Source organism: Ctenopharyngodon idella, chromosome 3, assembly GCF_019924925.1.
Source record: "Ctenopharyngodon idella isolate HZGC_01 chromosome 3, HZGC01, whole genome shotgun sequence".
Classification (NCBI taxonomy): Eukaryota; Metazoa; Chordata; class Actinopteri; order Cypriniformes; family Xenocyprididae; genus Ctenopharyngodon; species Ctenopharyngodon idella.
This window is the reverse complement of record NC_067222.1, coordinates 53,613,834-53,626,012: the sequence shown is the minus strand read 5'-3', so window position 1 is coordinate 53,626,012 and position 12,179 is coordinate 53,613,834. Positions and strand designations below refer to the sequence as shown.

Below are 12,179 nucleotides of genomic sequence, written 5' to 3'. Positions count from 1 at the left end.
CCGACTCAGCAGCCGAGAGAAAGTCCCCACTCTCTCCTTCCCGAGGCCCATAACCGCCAATGCTGTATTGTTACGGGAGGGCCACAGGCCCCGGGCCCCGATAGGGAATCCAAAAACCTGCACCCTCCCAACTCCCAGTTCACGTGCCATCTGAATCACATGGGGCCCGTAATAGTCCACTTTCTCCTGCACCGCAACTGGAGAGCGAAACTCGTAGCGAACTGTTACGTCAATGGCCAAGGCAAAGTTCCCACGGATGAGCACCAAGTCAAGCCGCCGCAGGTCCCCGTTTGGGGTCCTGAACGACCATTCCCGGCGAGCCTCCCACCCGAGGGACTCCGCCTCAACCACGAGGAGACGACACAATTTGTTGTGTCTGGCAATTCTAGCCCCCTGGATGGCTGGACATTGCCCAAGTATGTGTGAGGCGGATTCAATCCTGTATGAACAGCCACGGCAGGCAGCAACTATCTTGCTCCTGCCCCGACATCGAAACTCCTGGGTGGGGTACACGCCGGCACGTACCTGAAGAGCCGCAATGTACTGCCTTTCGGTCATACACGCGGGTTTCCTCAACCACGCGTTGCTCGCGGACGAGCCCCTGAAGCCTGCTATCCCCACACCCTGAGTTGGCAGCCCTGTCCATCTTTGGAATTCCTCCGCCCTCCAGTCACACGGAACTGGACACATGGGCGTCAACGGGTCGGTGGTGTCTCCTCTTGCGTTCGAAACATCGTCGCTGAGCAGCGGACGATTACCGGCCGTACCACCGGCCCTTCGCCAGGCCCTCTCGAACTTGGATTGTGCATGGGAACTTCTCATTACGGAACGGACTACCGGATCTGACGAGTGAGCAAGGCGGAATAGCCTCCTCACCTGCATGGACGGGATGTGTCGAGTGAACTTACAAATCCCCAGGCCTCCGTCCCGGTTCCTTGCATATATTAGCCCATCGCAAGTGGACAGCGGCAGATGCAGCCATGTCTTAACTGTCCCCTTGATCTTCCCGTCCATGGCTCGGAGTACACCGTCACTGACCTCCCCCATGTCAGCTTGATAGAATAACCGAGGCAACGCGTACTGGTTAAGGAGGACCACCCTCTGAGAGGGTTTAAGGGGCGCTTTCCCGATACTGCGACACCAGTTGTCTAGAGCCTCCACCATCGTAGGTCGTACTACCCCAACCCAAGGGTTGACCTTAATGCCCAAATACTTAACCGTCTCATCGATGGTGGTTAATTGCAGGGTCCTGCCTCCCAGAACCCATGGGACGCAGTCATTAACCGAAAAGGAGCCGCTGCAGGGCCTCAGAAGGAAACTACGACACTTACCCGGCTGTACTCTGAGGCCCGTGCTCTGACAAAAGGAGTCAAGAAGGCTTAGGTTGTGCGCCATGTCACCCCAAGATCCTCCCACCAGGACTAGGTCATCCGCGAATGCGAGTGACACTAGTTTGTGACCCGCTACGGTGTACCCTTTGCCATATCTTTCGAGACCATGGATGAGGGGGTCCATGGCAAGGTTGAAAAGCAGGGGGGAGAGCGGATCCCCCTGCTTGACACCAACCCTCACATTTATATCAGGGGTGGTCCCAGCCCCGACCTCGACACTGGTCGTACTGTCCTTGTAGATCTGCTGGATCAGACCTACCATATGGGGATCCACTTTAATCTGCCCAAGAGCCGACAGGATGTGCTCATGGGAGACGGAATCGAACGCCTGTGCAAAGTCGATGAATGCTACTGCGAGTGGGCTGCGCTCTTCTTTGCAGTGGCGGATGAGGCCCCGCAGTACCTCTATGTTCTCCGCACACCCAGGGGTAGGACGAAACCCCCTTTGTCTAGGGTGAATCGGACACGTTTCCATCATTCGTTTAGTTATCACCCTAGTGAAGAGCCTTAAAAACATCGACCCGATGGTAATTGGCCTCCAGTTACCAATCTCCATCACCGCACCTGGGTCAGATGTCTTCGGGATTAGCACTGTACGGCTTTTCTTCAGGCGGGTAGGCACGATTCCAGTGAACCACCACATGTTGAACAGGCGTGTGAGGGTCTCACACCTGGGGTCCCAATCGAGAATGTCCTGTTTCTCGATCCCATCTGGGCCCGGCGCGGAAGCGTTCAAAGTTAGTCGGAGGCTTTCTTGGATCTCACCCTGAGAGATAGTTCCGACGAGGTGAGTGTTGTTAGCACTCACCTCTGCACTGAATCGACCCAGCCCGCAGTAGGGAGGGGGCAGCTCCCACTTATTCCGGAACGACTGGTATATTGTGTCAGGAGATATTGTACATCGGCCATACACCTTCCCATCTAATATCTCCTCAGCCAAGCGGGCCGGGTCCCTTTTGAACTTGAGCTGGCAGGTGTGAAACGCTCGACGTCGGGCAAGGTATCGTCTGCGCCACCTGCTGCTCGAGGGCTGCCTAGACCTCGTCCGAGGTTGTCGGCTTGGAACTCTCCCTCGCCCCGGGACGCATCCCTGGAGCATCCTCTGCGTTGCCGCTTCGACCAGTTCAGGTAACTGGTCGCAGCCATCCAACCAAGCTTTAAGCACGTGAGAATAATCCGTGCCATCATCCCCCACCTCACCTACCATTTTACGGGCTTCCTTCCTAAGGAGCGTAAGAAGGCCACCCTCTGGTAGGTTGGGCTGGTTAGGAGGAAGTGATGAACTCGCCACAGGCTCAGACGGATTCTCACTATCCCTTGCAGCTAGGGATCTAAGCCTTTTTGCGGGACCCCCCCCATCCGGGGAGGAATCCCTGTTGGTTCCCAGAGCCGTTCGAGCTCCTGCCTCACCTGCCGTCTGCTGAGAAGCAGAATTACCCCGTTTACGCCCTTCCTGAATCCTCTTACGGTTGCGAATGTCTGGGTGGACGTGTAGTTCGTGTATACTCCGCGCCCTCTCCGTGGCAAAACTAGCCTCACATCCCTCGCATCTCACTGCACCAGCCGGTGCAGCAACCCTCGGACCTCGACATTTAGGGACGTGACAAGCTATGGAATGCCCGGAATGAGAGGTTTTTCCACACAACCTACAACTGTATCTAACAAGTACTTTTGCGTGGCAGGATTTGAAGTGCCTTCCTACCCATGCCACTGCACTTGCCGGCACGCCACATAAGGCACAAGTGAAGTCCTGGAGTGGCAGTAACACAACCACTCCGGTGTCCCCATCTCGTGCCGCACTCGCTGGGGTAATGGCCTGAGCGGGGCCACCCCTTGGGGCAATGACCAGTTCCTCTGTGTCCGGAGGTTCTACGGCAGAGCTCGTTCTACCGAGAGGACCATGTACTGCGCTCTCTCCGCTCGGGACTCTGTCCCCTACTCGCACTCCGTGGAGCCGAGTCAGCGTCACCGAGCAATCTCGTAGTCTATAACCGGGCTCTAATCCAACAACCAAATGGCCACCTCCACCTCCAACATCCTTGGCCAAGGGACTCTGAGGGGATCTTGTCCTACTGCAGGAACCCAATCCCGAAGTTCCCGCAGGGCACCTTGTTAAACCGGGCGACGTACCTTCCGGCATGAGTTTTCGATTATTTCGACCAGACATATTTGTTAAGAGGATAAACCCTTTCCAGGGTGTGCCATTTCGCCGTGCCATTGGGAATCTCTGTATCATTGTCTGTTCTCGCTGAAGTCCTGTCTACCAGTCAGTCCGTCCCCCGGCGGTGCCAGGTCGCCCTCCGATACCTACGCCACCGAACCTTCATCGTGCGCCATCTCGCCAATGGCTGGAAAAATTGAGCCATCAGACTCGTCTTCATGGAGCGCCCAAAAGTACAGAGGGTGGGTCGAGTTGTGGATTGATCGTTATGTCCACTAAGGCTTGGAGTCGTCAGTCCTTGGTGCCGCTGTTTGAGTAATATAGCGCAAACCAAGTTTCACCCACCACTGCCTTCTATGTCAGCCACAGTTATCGGGCTCAAGATGGAGAGTTTGGCAAGACTCAAGAATAGCCCATACCCTGGGGTCCTGACTCTCGACTCACTCTGCCGCACCGTGTGTTGACCAGTCGACCACTAGCCGAGGCAGTTACCCAACGCTTGGTTGTAATAACGTTGAGGTACCCTGGTAACTGCACTGGCCCCACGATCTCCGGCTTATATTTATGGGAGGGAACCAGCTACTAGATGGTTCGATTAGTCTTTCGCCCCTATACCCAGGTCGGACGACCGATTTGCACGTCAGGACCGCTGCGGGCCTCCACCAGAGTTTCCCCTGGCTTCGCCCTGCCCAGGCATAGTTCACCATCTTTCGGGTACCTCGTTTTCTCGATGCATCGATTACAAATCCTGACGATGCATATGCATCGATCTTGAAACATGTTTTTTGAATCGTGAATCGTTTATTTCGGTCGATAATCGATGTAAAATGCTAAGAATCGGATTAATCGCATTTCTATAGTGATTCAGTGCTTTAAAATATGTAAACATTAAACATGCGCGAATTGATGGAGACGTAGTGCGCCGTCATTTTGCGCCCTCTCTCACAGCTCTCCTTCACAGGGACGCGCGGCTGCACTCTTTACCGCCTCTCACTGGATTGCGCTCGCGCTCAGTCCGTAGCTCTCATTGAGAAGCCCACGTTTGAGCTCTCCTCAGGACGGCCACTGCTATTCACATGAGCAGATGACAGCTCTCTATTAAGACAGCAATAGTCCTGAGTCAAACTGCTCAAGCCATTGATGAAGCTGCCAAGTCATTGCGCGGTCACTGTTGATGAAATAAAACGCTTTTATCGCGTGGAAACGTCGGAAATGGTTCATTGACATTACCTGAGCAGTTTCAAGGCGTGCATTTATTGCATGGACGGAGCAAACACATAATGTAAGTGTCTAAATGCATACGCACAGTTCAATGAATGATAAATGAAATTATGAACTTAATGTCGTTAAACTGAATGTACGAAGGAAACTGCTGAAATAACTACAACATTAACAACACTCAAATAAGAGCACGCGGTTTATCTATCAGATACGCGTTACAGTTGCGTTCGTTACCATAGCAACAGTAGAAACCCAGCGCGTTTTCTTTCAGAATTACCATAAGGAAAATGTTCCATATAAAGAGAACAAAGAGGGATTTTATAACTATTCCTTGAAGAAAAGTTAGTTTAGGATTAGTTGGGAAAGTGCATGATAGTCTCTCCATGTAAGCATGTTTAATGTACCTGGAACACATTGGTTGTGTAGCCTTTAACACTATCCTCCACTATATTTAACATGAACTAGGCCTAACAACACTTTTAAAGCCCTTTTAAAGTTTTGGCTTATGTAAATTTCTACAAATGCCAATTTTTATAGGCTATTGAAATAAAGTTATGTACCATCATTAAGAACTAACATGAACTAACATTAATAATGGACAAAAGGTTTTTTTGTTTGTTTGTTTGTTTTTGCCCTTACTCTCTGACCTCCTGAAGGCCGCTGTGTAATTCGCACCCTGACTAAGACACGTTGAGGGAAGCATTTCAATATCCCTATAAATGCATATTAAAATGCAGAATCGAATCAAATTAATCGAATCGCATCGAATTTTAATGTGAATCATCTCGAATTGAATCTTTCTGAATTTGCAAAAATCGTTCTTGAATCGAATCGAACACCTATGAATCGTGAATCAAATTGAATCGCTGTCTACCCAAAGATTCAGAGCTCTAAGTGGGATGCCATCCTGTGGCTCAGCCAGACTGCTCAAACTGAGATGCCTTCTTTCCAAAGCCTGTCAAGAAAGCACAGAAAAATAAATCAGTCTATGATTGGTTAAACTAAACACCAAATGAGTCGCATGCCTCTTTGTGTCTGTTCTCCATAATTGCTTCTCTGCGTTGTGCCTGGTCCTGTGGTTGAATAAATGGCCAAATTCGCATGCAAACACATGAACTCATGTATAAACAAACAGAAAAAAAAGTTTTAAATACATGCTGTAATTGCTAACTCTGTCTTGGTCAGCTCGCAGCCTTGAAAGGTATTCCTCGTCTTGACTTGCACTAAGTGCACGCCACTCAGACAAAACCTATAAGCAACATTAAGAATGCAAGAGCATTCAGTCTACTTATGATTGACGTTAATCATTTCAATAGCCCCTAGTATTTAAGATAAAAAAATTACATCAGCAGCATAATTTTCTCATATCATAAGATTCATGTGCAACCTGTAAAATTATCCTGTGTCATTATATTACAATGTCCATTGATTCTCTACTATTTCCATGGATCTTATTAAATGACTTGAATAGTAATTCTATCCAAGCATGGTTGAAGTCATGATTGAAGTCTTCCCAGTTATATGCCATGCAAGTGTTTTCTTTTTTTTTGCAAGTGTCAGAGTGATGTTCTTGAAACATTTTTGTTGCGTCTTGAAGAAATTGTGACTCATATTGCATGGACCACATGTGAACAATAGGCCCGATATTTCATATACATCGGATAGTGAATCAGTAAATGACGTTTATGCAGTAAATTATTTTCTGGAAATAAACACTTGAACAGCCTGTGATGTTCAGCAATTAAGTGTTTTAAATAAACAGTAAGGCCCTCAGTTAAAATAGGAGAAAATACAGTGTTTACTATAATATTTATCATCTCTGGGCACAATGTCTTCAAATATTAGTGCCCAAATCATTGTTCTTATCATCCAGTTTTACAGCAGGAGGTCGATTTCTCCTCTCCATGTACCCATAGTTAAATGAATGCAATCTGCCATCTCTTTTGCTGTCAAAAAATTCTCTTGTACATAACGCAAAACAAGTTTTAATTCAAACTGTGCAACTCCCTCTAAAACATCATGCAGTATGTCTACAGAAAAATTGTCTGATACACTGAAGTACTGCAGAATGTCTAACAAACATGTGCGTTTCACAACACAAACATGGGGCAGTTTTGGGTCTGATTGAATAGCTTTGCAGTGTTGCAAGTGTGTCTCTTTAGTGCGCAAAAGTTACATTCGGCTCATCTTCACAGAACACAGTTTGATAATCGTCCTTTTCAATTAGGCAAAACCTGCAGCTATTCTGAGCTCTAAAAGATTCAACAAAACCAAAAATGCAATGCAAACCTAGATTGTCTCCTGTTACTTGGACAATGCTTCCACACACACAACCTTCTATTCCCCTGGTCTCAAGGACTTTTATGTCATTGACAATATGGTCCAATATTGCATCAAATCCATATGTTTTGATGTCCTGGGCATGGAAAATTGCACATAAATGTATGTTTGCTAAAGACGAATTGAATTGTGGTGGGAAATTTCTCAAAATAAAATATATATCACCCAATTTGTGAATTCCCTTCTTTGACCCCAATGGATTGGCAGTCTCAAAATCATCGTAAATCAGTTGAATTTGAAGTGCAGTTTTTTCAGTGGAAAATAGGGGATGACTCTTTATGTACCATCTTCAATATCAGGGTAAATGTCATCTTTATTTGGTATGCCCAACTTAAACCTGTATGAGGTGTTTGGATGCATTAAAATGCTCTTTAAGGTTTGTAGAATTGGAACATACACAAACTTGTCAGACTGCAACTTGCTCATATAATCCAGTAGTCCGATTTTTCTTGTTGTCAAATCTGACCCCGAGTACTTTCTCCACAGGCTGGACAATTCCCCATTTTTTGGTAAAATATGAGTTTCATTTAGATATGTAATTAAGTAAGGTGAAAGGGTTTTCAATTTCCTGAAATGACTGCTCTACACACAGAAAAATAGGGGTATCGTTTCTGTACCTAAAGGTACATATGCCACGAAAGTACCCTGTAAGGTACAGAAAATGATCCTTAAGGTGACAAATTTGAACCTTTGTTTTAATTTAAAGGTACAAAATTAGTTCTGACAGCAAAAGGTACACAATTGTACTTTTAACAAGCTTAAGGTACAGGCAAATTTTGCAGCAAATCAGAGATCACAAAATCTTCATTTCAGAGAGATGTTTATTAAAGAAAAAAAGGCTGGTCAATTTCCATCCAATTGTGAATGTCTACAGACAAGTTTCATTAATAACTCAGCTGGGATTTCAGCTAGTCTTTATATTGCATTGTTTTTAAGCAAATTATAACTGGAGATATTTACAATATCATATCAGTGTAGGATGATGATATCCAGGTCTATTCAGATACCAAGAATATGGCCTCTTTTACACACTGGTAAATTGCTTGTGAACAGGGCCTTTTCAAAAATACTGGTAAAATTTATTTTGTGTGAACAGCACATTTACCAAAAAAATAAATAAATAAATAAAAAAAATAAATAAAATAAAGTCGTTGACTGTATTACTTTGTGGAAAGGGTTTATCACTCTCACGTGATTATTTTGAAAGAACATTGTTTCATAGCAACCAGAGCTTTTAACGGCTGCTGAGATGACGCAATGACTTTACCAATCAGCCATTGGCTCTTCTATTTAGAAGGCGCAATATCTACTTGCCATTGCGTTGCACAGTGCACGTTCTTTCTCCCATGTGTGAAATGAGCGAAAATTTCGGTTAATTGCCCATCTTTGTCGAGTTTTTCCACGGATGAACCAATTCAGAAAATAATTGAAGCTGGAATACAGATTAAAGAAGAACAGGCAAGGAAATCCAGGGGTAAGTAACCGAATCTGAATTTTTGTGTTCATGGCATGCTACTGTTAGCTACTGATAACGTTTACAAGCATAACTTAAACTATCGTTAACTACACTAAGGACGTTATGGCTTGTTGTTAGTTGGGTTACACAGAGTTATTTTAGAGTTATTTTGTTCATTTAGTCAAGTAAGTCGTGTAAAATGCTTCCACTTAACATCGCCATTTAACGTTAGCCTATTTAGCTGCAGATTTGGGCAGTGCAACCCAATTTTCCCGCTTCGCGCCGTCTGCTGTGGAATATCGATATCTGCTCAAATTAAACATTTTTAAATTCAGCAACAAAATCTTACATGACCTGTCCCATAAATGTTTTTTCTTATGCTCAAACAGCGTTTAAAAATATTTTTTCTTGCTCAGCGTTTTTATGCTGCCTTCACATGCTATCGGAGTTATGGTAAATATTAGTAACTGTTTAAATACTATTGGTCATGAACACACTCTCAAATTAAAAATTGAGTGCGACGAGCTCCGTTTGCTATAGAAACAGCGCGCATGACACTGACTGTTTTTATAGCAACCGGAGGCCGACGCTTCTGTGGCAGCTGCAGTGAATGATAACTTCATTAGTCAGGGATTGGTTTTTATTTAGAAGTTTGGGCTTGTCTGCCTTATTGCGCGTTGCTCTTTCTCCCATTCATAAATAATATAAGCGCACCGTCTTGGGTTTATCTTCGTTTAGCTAGTAGGCGTTCATAGAGTTAAGCTAAACTTTAATTTCCCACACATTTGGGCACGCTGAAGTCTGTGTTTTACAGTTATTCGTCTATAACTGTTGTAATTTTCCGTGTTTTCAGAAAATGACAGTGAATGGTTGGCTACCTGTTTGATGGTTCCTCCAAAAAGCAACTAAAATTTCAACAGTTTGTATGCCAATAAAAGGAGAGTGAAACCATTGTTGAAGTCGCTCAGTCTACGGCAGAACTCCAGCCTCATCCTTCCACTGATCCAAGGTAAGGGCAGTATTATGGCGGTGCCGTTTTGGTAAACGTTCAACAACATAAAATTGTATAAATTTTAATGTTATTATAAGAGTTTGTCTGCTCATTTGTATATGTGTTTTTTTTTTTTTTTTTTTTTTTTTTGAAAACGGTGAAAAAAATACTAGATATTGTCTGATTATTTCATAAAATTAATCTTAAATCTATACATATGCATTTATTTATGCAATATATTGATGCTGTCCATTGTTCAAGAGCCCATAATAAGGAAACACTGATGTAATGATGGGTGTTTTTTTAATATGTAGCACTGCCCTACAATAAAGGCTATTTAAATGAGAATCTGTGTGAGCACCTTGGAGGTGAATTGTTTATTTTTATGCAATAGGGTCAACCCGCAATTGGTTACTGATGTAATTTTGTATTGCAGTGTTGAAGCAGCTCACCTGTTGTGACTGTCATTCCAACCTTTCCCAAAGATGTCCAGGCAAGCCTTGACATCAAGGAACCGTGTTACACAGTGCCAATAGTATGCAACGAAATAAGAGCGATGTATGAAGTGATGGCATAATACACCCTGTAAGTATAACCATTATTACCACCTTTGCTACTACAACTGTACTACTTAAGATCAATTCCCAATCTATGAAGACTGTTGGACAAAACCAAGAGATTGATTTAGAGTTTGTTTCTGCCTTTGTACTAGGTATCCAACTAATGCAGAGTTTATTCAAGTCAAGGCACTGATTGTGAAATACCCTTTCCTGAGAGATAAGGAGGGAAATGGCTATGTAAGTTGCATTGTTTTTAAGCCATTGATTAATCTGTCTACATAATTGCACAAGATATTGTTATTTTACCTTTACTTGCTGGAATATGCCAAATAGTCAAATGTGTTTTTTGTTTGTTTTTTTACTAGCACACCTGGCACACGTTTCTAAAGTGGAAATTTGAAGCAGAATGGCACCACTTGTCAGCGTAGCATATGTAAGCCCACTGATATATGCATAATTTATTTTTCAACTTTTAATCACTTTCGTTTCATTTAGTGCAGGACAATGTAAGTCAGATATTACAGACATTTAAATATTTTTTGCATACACTTCACTCTTTCACTGACTGAACATTAGGTCTCATTGTTCATGCAGTTCAGTGTAATTTATTTTTTATCTAAAACACCTTGTTCAATGAGTGTGCAGACTTTTCACATATCTGTCTCTGTCATTATCTGTCAAAATCTAAACATTATCTGTTTCTGTTGTTCTGACAAAGGAAACTTGTGTTGGGGAGAATTCAACGTCTGTCCAGGCCCATGTGAACGTTCTACAAAGTGAGTATCGGAAGACGCATCCAGACATCTCGACTGTCAAAGAACGCATGGCACGAACATTCTCCTGGAGACGTCGAGAAATCATGAATGGAATGTCTGTGGAGGATGTAGTCAAAAAGTACCCATACTTAACACCTGATGGAGTGAGTATTGAAAACGCCTGAATGTTACAAGGAAGCAGAGTGAGTTTCACTAGCAAAGTGACTGTTTGGACAGATCAAGTACGTTCTTAACATTGATACCACATGGATGCTTTGCAGTAAGATCTTGTCCTTTGATTCACATTTTCATGCACATCGTGTTAGAGTAGACAGTGACTGGATTTTGCTCAAACCTGGAGATGAGTTGGACCACACATCGCTTGACACATATACAGTTGATAAACTGTATGTTGGATTGAGATTTTATATAAATGCTTGCAGGTTTTTGGCAAGGTCATATGAACAGGATGCTTGGTGTACAAGTATTAATAGAGAGAATTGTTGCCCCCCCTTTATACCTGTCATTACAGTCATACTTAAACCAAAAATGAAACTTGCCATTTACTCACCCTCATGTTGTTCCAAACCTACATGAATTCTTTCTTCAGTTGAACACAGAAGATACTTTGAAGAATGTTGGTAACCAGACAGTTGACGGTAGCCATTGACTTGCTTTTTTTTTTCTAATATGGAAGTCAATGGCTACCATCAACTGTCTGGTTACCAACGTTCTTCAAAATATCTTCTATGTTCAGCCGAAGAAAGAATTCATGTAGGTTTGGAACAACATGAGGGTGAGTAAATTACAGAATTTCAAGTTTTTGGGTGAACTGTGTTTAATGCAAGTCTTCTGTGCAGATTTTTGTCATATGGGACAAAAGTTTAAAAAAAAATAGGGGATAGGATGTGTTAAAATGCTTGAGAGTTTAGTATTTAAAACTGATTAATGAACTGCTCATTGGGCCTGATGCTTTCAGTTTTGTATTTAAAAGGAATTGAAATGCATTGTTCATTTGAAATATTTTTTTTTTAACAGGTTTAATACAGAATATCCAGTATATGAATTACACTTGAGTTGCTAATGTTCTGTATTTTGTACTGTTCATATATTTATATATTTCCCATTGTGAAGGAATTGAAACATTCTACATGTTAATTGAATTTTGTTAATGTTGGGTACAGAATATCCAGTATAAGAGTTATAAAACTGAATTGAGAATGTCCTGTGCTTTATACTTAGAATTGTTACTTTTGTGATTAAAAGAAATTGTGTAAAAAAAAAAAAAAAAAAAAAAAATGCAC

At 43.3% G+C, this 12,179-nt stretch overlaps 1 long non-coding RNA gene across 1 annotated transcript; it reads left to right on the top strand.

The window, feature by feature from the left end:
• Positions 1 to 9,230: 9,230 nt before the first annotated feature.
• LOC127508987 (uncharacterized) lies at positions 9,231 to 11,341 on the top strand. Its single transcript, XR_007929070.1, has 4 exons — positions 9,231 to 10,145; positions 10,273 to 10,357; positions 10,486 to 10,553; positions 10,839 to 11,341. It is a non-coding gene; the product is annotated as an uncharacterized LOC127508987 (long non-coding RNA).
• Positions 11,342 to 12,179: the final 838 nt, after the last annotated feature.